The 12493-nt window shown below is 39.4% G+C and overlaps 1 long non-coding RNA gene across 2 annotated transcripts in view; it reads right to left on the bottom strand.

Annotated features, from left to right (window-relative positions):
• LOC118249315 (uncharacterized) overlaps positions 1 to 5154 on the bottom strand; it is a 33421-nt gene extending 28267 nt beyond the window's left edge. For both annotated transcript variants that reach the window (XR_004779015.2, XR_004779014.2), the window contains exon 1: positions 5071 to 5154. This is a non-coding gene — a long non-coding RNA (uncharacterized LOC118249315). The remainder of the gene's footprint in view (positions 1 to 5070) is intronic.
• Positions 5155 to 12493: the final 7339 nt, after the last annotated feature.

Below are 12493 nucleotides of genomic sequence, written 5' to 3'. Positions count from 1 at the left end.
GCTGAATTATACTGACACAAACTGCCTAGACAGTGATATGTAATAATCCTTTTCAGCATGGAGATTTAACTAGAAATGACAGCTTTCAAATGCTTATAGCTTCATTATCTGAGCCCAGAAATAATCTACAGGAAAAAAAATATATATATCGAATCCCCACCAAAGGCAATTGGAAGCAAAGGATTTGGAAAGCAATTTCACATAGCTAAATTTTACAGAAGAATGCTTTACCATGTATTCTGCAACTATATATGACCTGTGCCCATTGCATATGCAGTAGATACATCAGTCACAAGCAAATCCCCTTGCTATCGTGTTTCCTGCTGCACCAGTAAAAGAGATGTGAAGGACAGACAGGCTACTATAAACAACCATGCTCTCAGGGAGTGTAAGAATGAGTTATTTGATATAAAATTACCATAGGATCTATCATCTAATACAAATTACAACCCAAATATATTTGTTTGTCTTATTTGAGCGATATAGGCCCACTCCATTCCATCCCATGAGTGTCTCTAGCAGAATGTGGTTGTACAGAATGATGAAATTAAGCACAGCAAATATTCCGTGCCTCATAACATCTTATGTATGATATTAAGGATTTCATCTTCCTTGGAAATTATTCATTTCTGAACATTAATTCTTTCTCCCTTTGTCATGATGTTCAAACAGATTCAAGAATCAGGCAGAGATGTCAGGATCCCTCTTGCTCTTGGCACTGAGCTCTAACACAGACACAGCCCAGCCACCAGCAAGCCCTCACACGGCATGAGTCCTCTTTGCTCCCTGCAGTACTAAGCAAGCCATAGCACACGTTGACAGCTCTTTGTGTCATTTTTGTCTGATAAGTTAGTTTAGCAGGCCCCTTCATAGCTGTCTCCGTGCACCTTCAGAAACTGCGAGGGAGAATTCAAATCTTACTGATGGAGTCTGATACGGCTCTGTGTGCTCACGAAGAGATTTCTGATGTAGCCTGAAAGTGCCTAAGTGATGCAGAGGGGAGACTGCCAGAGAGAGAAGGAAAAAGAGTTCCTTGGGGAAAAGGTACAAATGGTAAAACTATTGACCCAAGAACTTTGTAGCTTCTTCTTGAACAGTCTCACTACAGTAGGAGTTAACTACACCATCCCATCAGCATGCCCAGACATTTCTGTAATTGGCCTCTTTGATATTCTGCAAGACTTCGTCTGGACCCTGCAAGAGGGCTTTGCATTCTGGTGTAGCACTGTAGGCACAGCCATACCAGCATGAGCACACGCATATTTTTGCACATGCGAAATAGCTCATACAGCCATTTGAGCTCCTTCTGTGACCATACAGGGACAGATCCTGCAGTGGTGACACTTTGATGTCGATAGGACAATGGCAACTTGCAGCAGCAGAGAATCTGCAAAAATAATCAATAGTCATGCATTAGCTCTTCTAGTTATATTTTCACATTGCATGGTCTTGCTATTTCTTATTTCCCTGGGACATACTCATTATTACTCTGTCTCCAGAGAAAGGGTTAGCTAGCGAACTTACAAAACATTTTAGACCGTACGCTCAGCAATTCTTTAAGATCATTTTTATGGTGAAATATGACCACAGGTTCCCTTTTATTTTTCTGTTACTGGCTTCAGTGGGAATGCGTAGCATTTTATTAAGGAGATTAATGCCTCGGGACACTGTGTATGAGAACTCAAGCTGGCAGATATTTAAATAAGTTAACAGAAAAATAGGTTTAAAAATATTGCCAGGCAGAGACATTGTGCTATAATACCCCTGCATTACATATATTATTTTTATTATGTTGGACTTTTCTGGCCTGAATTCTAGAAGGACCCTGTTCCTCAAGTTACTTTAACCCTGCAAAGTTACAAGCTGCAGACCTCCATTTGTATCTTTCCATCTATAGGTCTTTTTTGATGGTGATCTACATAGCAATCAAAAAACCAGAGATTTGATGAGACCCTCATTCTAAAAATCCTAACAGAGATAAATACAGGAACAGCTTTCATACAAGAAACCAAACTAGCAATGTTTCCTGCTCTCCCTATCAATTATGCTATGCATTTCTGGATGCCTCCCACAACTATGTTATGTTGGCTCCTAATTTCCAGCCTTACCTGCCAGACCCCCCAAAATAAATGTCCATAACTAAATATTATACATAGTTATAAATGGGTCTTTATCAAGATTAAAGAGCTGGCTGAGCATATTAAAAGGTACTTTGCCATACCCCTGAGTAGAGCTGATGTAATTTTATTCTAATAGTCAAATTTCTAACTGAAATTTGACTATTAGTATTTTGGAAGAGAAGACTTGTTTGTTTGTTTTCATTCACCTACGGCCATAGGTAATTTAGAAACAGAGAGATTGCTATGAAGAATCCACAAAGCCAGATACAACAACACCAAGCCAGATGCATGAGAACACAAACCACAGCCAGATACATGAGAACATGGAGAAAACATTCTCAGAGGGATTATGTGTGTCTGGGAGGCTCACATGTTGGTCATTCTGCTCTTTGGAGATTGACATAAACTTTGAAGTACTTTTATTTTTTCAATTTTTTTAAATCAAATTTCCTGATATTTCTTTAACCTACATTACTATCAATCCACCTTGCCAGGTTTGACTTTCCAATATTCTCTTTCTTTCAATTTGAATTTAGTGCTTTCCATTTTCATAAATTGTCATCATTTTGAATAATCACAGAAGAAGCAGAAGCTTCTCATACTTCTTTACCTGCTCCCCTTATTTGAAATATTTCTATTATTGTGTCCAGTGTTGTTAAACTCCTTTAATTGAAACAGTCTTAAGGGTTTTCAAGTCATTCTGAACAAGAGCTTTTTCCATGCCATTGACCATTCTTATTGCCCTTCTCTGAATGTCTTTCATGCTGAATCTGCAATATCTTTTTCTAAAATCACCTAATGAATATTCGACTCATCTTTTTTTTTTATCTGAAGCTTTACTCTGAATTCTGATATAATTATTTTTCCCTGTGTATCCACTTGCTCTATTATTTCACTTTTGGATGGGTATGCCCACGTATAGGAAGAAAAGGATACTTGCATGTCACTAACTACAGCTGCACAGTGAATATCAGGTTCCTTTCCTAAAGTGAAGTTTTTGGACTTAGGCAAGTAAATATTTTCCTTCTGCACTGACCTTTGTTGTTTCTCATTTCATTACTTTCCATCACCATCGAGTAGTCTTACTTCTCTACCCACCTTCCGTTCAGATGATTAGTAAATACATTACACATTGAATCTAATACTGACCCTTGTAATATTTTTAAGAAGTGAACCTAAAACACTGCTTCTTTAAATTTGTGCCAGGTTTGTGATTCATGAAAATGCTTTGCCTTTAATGTGATATATACTTCAGGATAAGGATTTCTTGGTAAACCCCAGCAGATTGTGTCAACCAGTTTTCTTTATGAATCGCTTGATTTTTCCAGTTTAAAGCTTCTGATGAAAAGTGAGATGCTTTTTTACTTGAAAAAAAAACATTGGTTAAACTGTCTGTTATGACACCAGACAATTTGCTATTCTGTTTATAAGTAACACTTCAACCACATATTCCAGGTATTGATGTAACCCTTACTACTCTAATGGTTTTAATTGTGTCTGAATTCTTTTTTTAAACATTACCTATCCACCAGTCTTCTGAAACAGTAGCTGTTTTTAATGAGAGATTGCATATCTTTGCAAGAAGCTCATCATTTTTATTTCTGAACTTCTTCAGAACTCATAAATGTATCACATCTGGGTAGCCAGAGTGATAGCAGAAGACAGCTTGAAAAAATAAAAATGAGCCATGTCTGTAAATCAGCCTGGCAAAATGCCACCATCTCAGTAGTTCTGGAAAACCAGGCTTTTAGAAACTTTGCGGTTCAAACTTTTCTTAACCCAGCGTGTGCCACATATTCATAGCTGCTAAACTAGTCCTTATTCTACCTGGTAATCCAATAATAGCTGTATTGTTATGTAGCTTTTATATGTATTCATTATTGGTTAGGTCAATGTATAGACATGTATGAGAAGAAAAAAGAAAATAGAGGGAGAAACATTCTATCTCAATTTCTGTAATAGCAGTCATCTTCTGAAGGGAAATGGAAGTATTTTTATCCCTGAAATGGAAACCTTGGCATGTTTCTGGGAGGAAGATTTTATTCTTCAATGTAAAAATAAACAAGAATCCCCTGTCAAATAACACATGTATTTCCTGCTTTCAGTAATGCTACATGCTCAGCTTGAGAAAGCCTCTCTGCATTGGGACATAGATCTTTTTAAATGAAAGATCAATACAAAGTCAAGATACAAACACCATTGTGCCTCATGCATTGATGTGCATACTGGGGAAAATGTAAGACTTTTCTCAGTAATTAAAAATACATGGTTTATTTTCTTTCACTAAGCTGCCTTATATTCACAGATACATTTGGACTCAATGATCTTTGTAGGTCCCTTCAAACTGAACTATTCTATTCTAGTTCAAGTTCTTTATCCCTATTCCTATCTACCATTTCTTCTTCTGTTTCATGTCAAGAGCCAAGGTGGTGGTGGACCTTCCACCAGGAGAGGGGCAGCAGTTCCCACCTCGCAGGAGAAGGTGCCTGAGAGCAGCATCGCTGCACTCACCAGCAAGGAGTAACAGTGCCATTTTTGCAGTGAGCTCCTGGTGATGTTTTTATCCTTCATTTCAAGTATCATAATTTCACTGCTCAGGGTTTCCTTGGTGTGTTTTGGAAGCTCCTAGGTGACTCTGAATGATACTAGGAGCCCAGAAGAAACGAGAGGATATTCAGAGGGAAAGCTTAAGAAGGTCCTACCTCCTGGCAGCACTTATTTAAAAATAATTAAAAAAAGCAAATATGTCACAGGCATGGCAAAAATTCAAGAATGCAAAAGTATACCTCAAGATAAACTCCACAGAAAGCAGTTCAAAAATAAAACCAACACCTAAATTTGTGAACCATAATTTTCTGTCAGAATAGAAATCCAATAGAAATCTCCATTATTTCCATTAAGCTACCATTTTCTTCTCAAAAATACTGCCAGGGAAAGTCTAGATACTCACTTTGAGGGGGGTCACTGAAGAGTACAGGAGAGATCATTGTTTCAGCTTCCTCCTCATTTGAAACGAACAAAATGTTGAAATAATAAAATTTCCTGAGGCTCGCAAGTTCTAATTTCACTCTTTTTTTTACAGGAAGAACGTACATGTGGTCAAGCAGATGTCTGCAGGCATGCATGGTATGATCACGTGGTGATTAGAAGGTCAAATTTTTCTCATGTTTCCAAGACAGAACTTCCAAGCCTTCCATATGTCTCTATAGCTCCAAGAGCTCCCAGTTTAACCTGTGGATTATTTTGGGGCTGCTATTCAGTATAGAAGAAGAGATAATTCATTGCGCTACTTACTTGAGAATGAACGTTTGGCAGGGCATCAGGACTTGAACAGGAAACAGTCCTTTTCTGCAAATATGTGGGAGATGCATTCAGGGGATGCATCTGAAAAGATACAATACAGCACGCAACTAGCAGCAGACTGCAGCCTGAGGCTTTGGTGCCAAAAAAATTACAGTTTGTACAACAAGGTCAGTTCAAGGCTGAATTTAAGTGCTCTCTAAACTCACATAATTTAAACAAAGCTGCTGTAAAGCCCTCCATTTCAAACCAGAAATTAAAAGTTAGTAGATGAAGACCATTAGGTTTTTAACACTTTGCAATAAAGCTTGTGGACTGTTTAGATAGAGTATTTTACCAAGGATTAACAGACAGGATTGTGCATAACAACTGGAGTTGGAATGGACTGGGAGATCTGCTGTCTTTGCCGCCTCTGAATCACAACTAATATTAATGATTGCGATAAATTACCCCTAAATAAATAGTTTTATTTCTGCTGGAGTTTGAACTGTGTAAGTAGTACGAGCCTCCCCCTGCCCTGAAATGCTAGGCTCTTCCCCCATGTGACCCCAGTGCTTGTTTATGGCTTTGCAGCAGGAATGGCAGGTCAAAGAGTAAAGCCATGTGTGAGCTATTTCTGATCTAGCCCTGAAGCCAGTGACGGAGACGTTGGAAATCTTCAGAGAAATACCATTTGTTCTAGCTGGCGGTTCACAAGGCCAAGACCCAGCTAGATGCTGTTAACCGTAGCTGCCAGCAGCTACCCACACACCTAGCAATAGCATACCGGTGCTGCCAGTACTGTTGGAGGCCAGCTGTCAGAGACTGGAGCTGATTCCTGTCCTGGGCAGACCCCTCTGGCGCTTTCTGTGCTTTGACTGGTGCTGTCATGTCCACACCTGCCAGGCTGTGGGGCTGGGGCAACAGGATGGACATGGATTGCGTGGGTCCAAAGCAACAGGGCCTGTGGTGAGCACTGAGAGCAGCTCTGGGCTCCACAATACTGACAGCGTGTTAAGATACTTGAAAGCCTCCAGAGGAGGGCAATGTATCTGGTGAAAGGGCTGGAAGGCCTGTCCTGTGAGGGGAGGCTGAGGACACGTGGGGTGCCCAGCCTGGAGAAGAGGAGGCTGAGAGGCGACCTCCCTGCCCTCTGCACCTCCTGAGGAGGGGAAGCACAGAGGGAGGTGCTGGCCTCTGCTCCCTGCTCACTGGTGGCAGGACGTGTGGGAACGGCACAGAGCTGTGCCAGGGGAGGTTCGCTTTGGCTGTTAGGGAGAACTTCTTTACCATGAGAAAGGCCATACACTGGCCCAGGCTTCCTAGAGTGGTGTTTGATGCCCCACACCTGTCAGCGCTCAAGAGGCCTTTGGACAATGCCCTCAATAATGTACTTTAACTTTTGGTTAGCCCTGAAGTGGTCAGGCACTTGGACTCAATGATCTTTGTAGGTCCCTTTCAACTGTTCTATTCTATTCTGTTCTATATTTTCTTCTGCATATGGCTCCCTAACTAGGGTTTCCTGTGGGGTGTGCATGAATGAGCTACATGGACTGCGCTTCACTGGCATCAGGGTTAGTGCCCCACAGTGCTGCTTTTCCCTTTTGCAAACACAAGCTAGTAAAGAACAGTTTGAGTCTTCTGTAGTCCTTTTGGTTCTGTTAAAGTGCGGCATATTTCAGCTGATTGGATTTCAGTTTTAATGAAGTGTGCTGAAGCAGATTAGTGCTTTTCAGAGCGCTTCTTGTGGTGTCCTTCTGATCACTCAGGAGAGTGTGGCAGAAATGTGAGGACTAAAGTAATCTGCTTATCTTCCCTGGGGGATGTTTGTTCCCTGGCAGCCCATTTGCTCTTGTGGGATGGAGTCAATGGTCTCCATGTGTCCGCTCAAACGCCGGCTGCTGCCTCTGTGTGCAGGGAAGAGAATCTGACAGAAGCCACAGCGTCATGGCAAGAAAAGGCTTCTAAGGCACTCCAGCAGCTTTCTTTATGCCAACTATCCCACACCCAAATTGGATGCAGGTGTACAGGATTTTTCTATATAAAGCACTGAAAAAGATGCATATAAAAATGTATGCATAAAAGCGTATAAAAATGTATGAGTTTGATACTGAGACGCTTGCACTTTAGTAACATTAAAAATCATCAGACAGGATCTGAGAACCCAATTCTAGGCACTACACACTGGCACATTATATGGGATTTGCAGCTAAGCAGGCAAAAATAAAAACAAACAAAAGATAAAGGATGGAGAAAATGATATGAATTTTCTCCTAATATAGATAGGCAATTGAGCCCCAGTGATGTTGGGCTAGATTTTCAGAAAGCATGTAGGAATGTTAGGAGGAAATCTGCACTACCCAGCTGAAGACAAAGGGACCTTATTTTGAGGAATGCTGATGCTCAGTTTTTCTTGGAAAATCCAGGAAATTGTTCATTAAATCCATTATTATTATCCACTAAATTGTCTTCAGTTGGGCAACCTCATCTGGAGGAAACTGAAATCATTCATTACTTTTGACAGCCCTGCCCTAAGAAATTTGCACATGGAAACACAAAAACCCTTGCAATATTCAGGAACCAAACTTTCATCCCCAAGTGTAAAGCCAGTTTCTTAACCATGAACCATCCTTCATCCCTGTCATAAAGCAGTCCACTGTGGGAAAGCAAACAAAGTTCAGTTAACTTTTACCCTTTAATTAAAGGGTGCCTAAAGTGTTGCTGTACAGCTGTATAAAACAAAAATGTGATCCTCAGCTGCCATTTTCCTGTAACCGCAGGGCCATGAGATTGAAGACTTGCTCCTGAATGCAGCCACAACACAGCTAGCTCCCAAAGGAAACTAAAGAGTGAGCAAATATAACAATGCTTTAAATAGATTGTGCATGTATTTTTAGGTGTTGTGCTTCATAACTTTTCTGGTAAGAACTAATACAATCTTGGAGCACCACTGCTTTCTGTTTGTCTTGTCTATGACTCCTTCAAGCTACGTACAAAGTTTCAGTTTTAAAATTAAATGGTGCTTAAGGTGAATTGAAAAGAGATGAGTCATAGAAGATGGGTGCTTTCGTAAGAAAAGGGTATTTAATCATTTCTGCCATGTAGCTCCCCAGCATCAAACAGGCTGTGCAATTCTACCATGGGGAGCTGACAAAGATCTGTTTACTCCTTTTGTAACAAAGCTGTTGTACTAAAATTGTAAAAACAAGACACAGGAGAGGAGATCAGCATGAGGTCATTATGTTACTGCACATTTCAGATCTCCTCTGAGTTACTCCATTGCATCTGCTCAGAGAAGGTCCTGGCTGTAGGACCCTTGAGCTTACTCTAGAAAATGACAACAGGGATTTTAACTGCTTTTTATTTATTTATTTATTTATTATTATTATTTTTCCCCACTATCTATCTATCTACTTATTTGACTTTTTTTTTTTCTTTTTTTTTTTTTTTTCCTGAGCTGTAGACACAAGCCTGGACCATGGTGGGATGTTATTGTTGTAAGGGCTGTGTGCTTTTTGTTTCTAGGTTGCAGTCTGTAGCAGCTAACAAGTCAATTAGGGGTGCCTTCGAGAAAGCATTCACCAGGCTTTTCTAGGAGTTATGAATGCACTCAGTGTCTGAGTATGCTCTTTGGCTTCTACATAATAAACCTGAAGAAAAACAAAAGCTCCATGTTACTGTAGGAATCTATATTCATGTGTCCTGGGTAGACAGCTTCCTTTATGAATGACAGATGCAGGACACCGGTAGCTTGACCTTCCTGCATATTATGTATATGCCATATCGTACATTTCTGTCAACTGTACTTCACATATTAAAAAAAATAAGTGTTTTTGTGCAAAATGGCTGGTTTCTGTTTTTTTTTTTTTTTTTTTGGCTTTTTTTTCCTCTTTGTTAGTTCACATAACTTAAGGCACTGTTTATAAAAAAATAAAACCAAATACAGTTTAGACTTACCCATGGCAACTAAAAACGATATAAATATATGTCTATTTTTAAGCCATAATGCTAAGCAGCTCTGTGACATAGGCTCATCTGGTTATACTCAGTGATAACCATCCATGCGTTGTGTCTGTCCGTAGCCAAATAATGTATGAGGTGTTATAAAGTTTGCCCGTGTGGTTGCATAAATGAGAGGGACCCCAGAAGCAGGAGCTGGACCAGCTCCAAGGATGCTCGGTCCTCCAACATTTGCCAGAGAAGAAACCAGCGGCCTTTTGTGCTACCAAAGCTGGGCAGGAACGTCTGGGGCTGAGCAGCAGCTGCTCGGCTGCCCACTTTGGCTGCCCTTTGGCCCATGGGTCTGAGCGCTGGGTTGCTGTGTCTTGGCTTGGGAGGCTGCAGAGGAGCTGCCCCCTGCTGCTTTCATCACCAGGCTCACTCCACATCGTGCTGCAGCTGGCACGGCTGCGGCTCTTAACACTGGCTGGCTGTGTCTGTCTGTCCCAAGTGTTCATTCAATGAAACAGGTAGACTTAAGTACAGCTAATATTGAAATGTGAAGTAAAAATGCTGAAAGTGGGGGTTTAAGAAGAGATGAACCACAAGAGAGGGAAGGGATGCTTTGAGTACAAGACCTTCAGTATATTAACTGCTTTGAGTAATTTCTCAAAGCCAGGTCTTAACTCTTTTGCTGTTTTTAGGCTGATGTGCTCTATCCGATGCCTAGGACACTACAAAGCTCCTAGAAAAATAACTGTTTAAAACCGCACAGGTATCTGGGGTTGTTTTTTTGAATGGTGAAAAGGGGCAAAAGAAAGAGAAGAGCTCAGTTAAACTAATTCCTAAACCAGAGGGTTTATTTTCCTTCAATTTGTTTGTTCACTGTTCATCAGAAACAAAGAGAGAGTTGTGTTTAACGCTAAAAATTGCCTCAACGCTAACCACCAGTTACTATCATAAGTAACAACAGTCAGCATATTGTGCAAAATACATTTAATCACAAGTGCACCCTGCTGTGGAAGGAATCGAGGAGGAGGTGGAGGAAGGTCTCTAGGAACATTGAAACGCGTGTGGGAGTAAGCCCCCTAATTTATCTAGCATAATTTGTGCTGCAAATTATGTCAAAATAATCAAGTGGAATTAGCGGAGATTACAATGTTCAGCAACAGTACATTTGACTTGTTGCTCTCATTTTCCAGTTCACCTCCTGCTCACAGCATTGCTGTTTACTGTCACAACATCCCCCTTCCACGTGTCTGACGGGCTATTAATAAGGATGCTGAACAGCAAGCAAATACCTTTACTGATATCAAGCAGACAGCATTGGTGCTTGGCTTTTTCAAATTAAGCTCATGGCTAAACTGTGCTTTGTCTGTGACCTTTTTTAAAGTTAAAACTTGAGAAGAAAAAAATGAAAAGGAGTACAGAGAGAAAACCACAACAGAAGGAAAAGGTAAATAAATAAGAGACCTGCTTAATTTAAGGCTCTTACTTTGTAATATCATGACATAGCATACCCCAGTATCCCACATCAGAGAACTTGCTTACAGATCTTTTTGGGGTAGCTGTTCCAATGTATATAACATGGAGCCTAGGGAAAGTTTTAACTAGGAATTACATTTTTTTTTGTTGTTTTATTTTAACATAGTTTTCCTTTTTTTTTTTTTGGTTATTTTCCCAGCAACTTGTATCAGACACCTTCTTGTCACAATAAAGACATTGCCCGTATTTGCTTTTTTAAACATAAAAAAGAAAAAAAATGTAGAACCAAGTTATAATCAAACAACATCCTCTTTACCTACCATGTTAAAATAATATCTGTATTATGTCCTAAGTAATTAAAATTCCTGCCATTTACAATGTCAAATTCAATTAAACTCACAGGAACACATAAAGTACAAGTTTGTTATGCTATAGTACAGAGATTTGCATTAAAATTTTTACTTTAGAGTTAGACATACATGATGAAAATTATTACTGTTCTTTATGTATGCTATGAAAAACATTAATCCTCTTTCTCAAACACTTTTGAATTGTTTCTCCCCTTAAAGGAACACAATGAAGTCTTAGTGCTCTATATTTAAAAAAGCCCAGGCAAAATAAGACCTTATTCTTATAAACATACAAATGCTTAACTTCCTGCACGTGAGTATACCCATAGGCTCTTAAGAAACTATTCATGAATGTAAAACTAACCATGGATAGATGGGTTTATAGAAAAGGTCCTTGCCATTAAGATAAACGAAGTAATAAAAAAGATTGACCAAAGAAGTTCTTGTTAAAATCTCCTCAATCTGAACCAGAAAAGCAATAATGAAATTAAAAATGGATTACATTTTCAAAGAATAAAGAATCGACTGTTACACTTATGAAAATGTATGTGAGTGTACATATAACAGATTGTAATCTAAGTAAATGGCTCAATACTAAAAAGCGTAATCCTGGTAAAAGTTCAGAAATGGTATTGACTGCATATCTGCTACCAAAACTATTAAGCTAAGTAGAATTTATTCTCTCTGCACAGTTAATAGTTAAGGAGGAAAAATATAGTTTGTCTTCCTAGGTGCTGAAGCAGCAGTCTGTTTTATACACCAATACAAAGAAACTTGATAGGAGGAGGGGAAGTGCTTTGCTTTTATATCACAATAATTTTCAATAATTGCTGTAATTTTCTGGCTGTCTTGCAAATGCCAACTGAAATCTGTACAGCACATGAAACATAATGGAAAATTGTTTAAAATGCAATGCGTATCATAATCATTGTTCAAGTATGTAGTTAAAAAAATTACATGGACAAGTATATATTTCATTGCAGCATGTAATCTATCAAACGGAAGACAAGCTGTATAGTATAGGTGACAGCATTTCTTAGCAGGAGATTGTTAAATACTTGAATGTTTTCATACAACAGCAATACCCAGTGTCAGGAGGACTATATACTTTACAGAAAATTTGCCAAGTGTTTTAAACTCTAGACAGCACCAGATAGCCCTGAATGTCACTGATGAGCAGGTTAAAATGTCTTATGCCCAGTCGTTGTATGGACATAAGCCCTTACATGAGCAAACAGCCCCTGATGTGAACTGTGGACAAGACATCGTTGTCCAACTCCCAGAACAGTCTGACTATTTTATCTGAACCAGGCAGTATAC

This window comes from Cygnus atratus, chromosome 4, assembly GCF_013377495.2.
Source record: "Cygnus atratus isolate AKBS03 ecotype Queensland, Australia chromosome 4, CAtr_DNAZoo_HiC_assembly, whole genome shotgun sequence".
Classification (NCBI taxonomy): Eukaryota; Metazoa; Chordata; class Aves; order Anseriformes; family Anatidae; genus Cygnus; species Cygnus atratus.
This window is presented reverse-complemented; position numbering and strand designations above follow the sequence as displayed.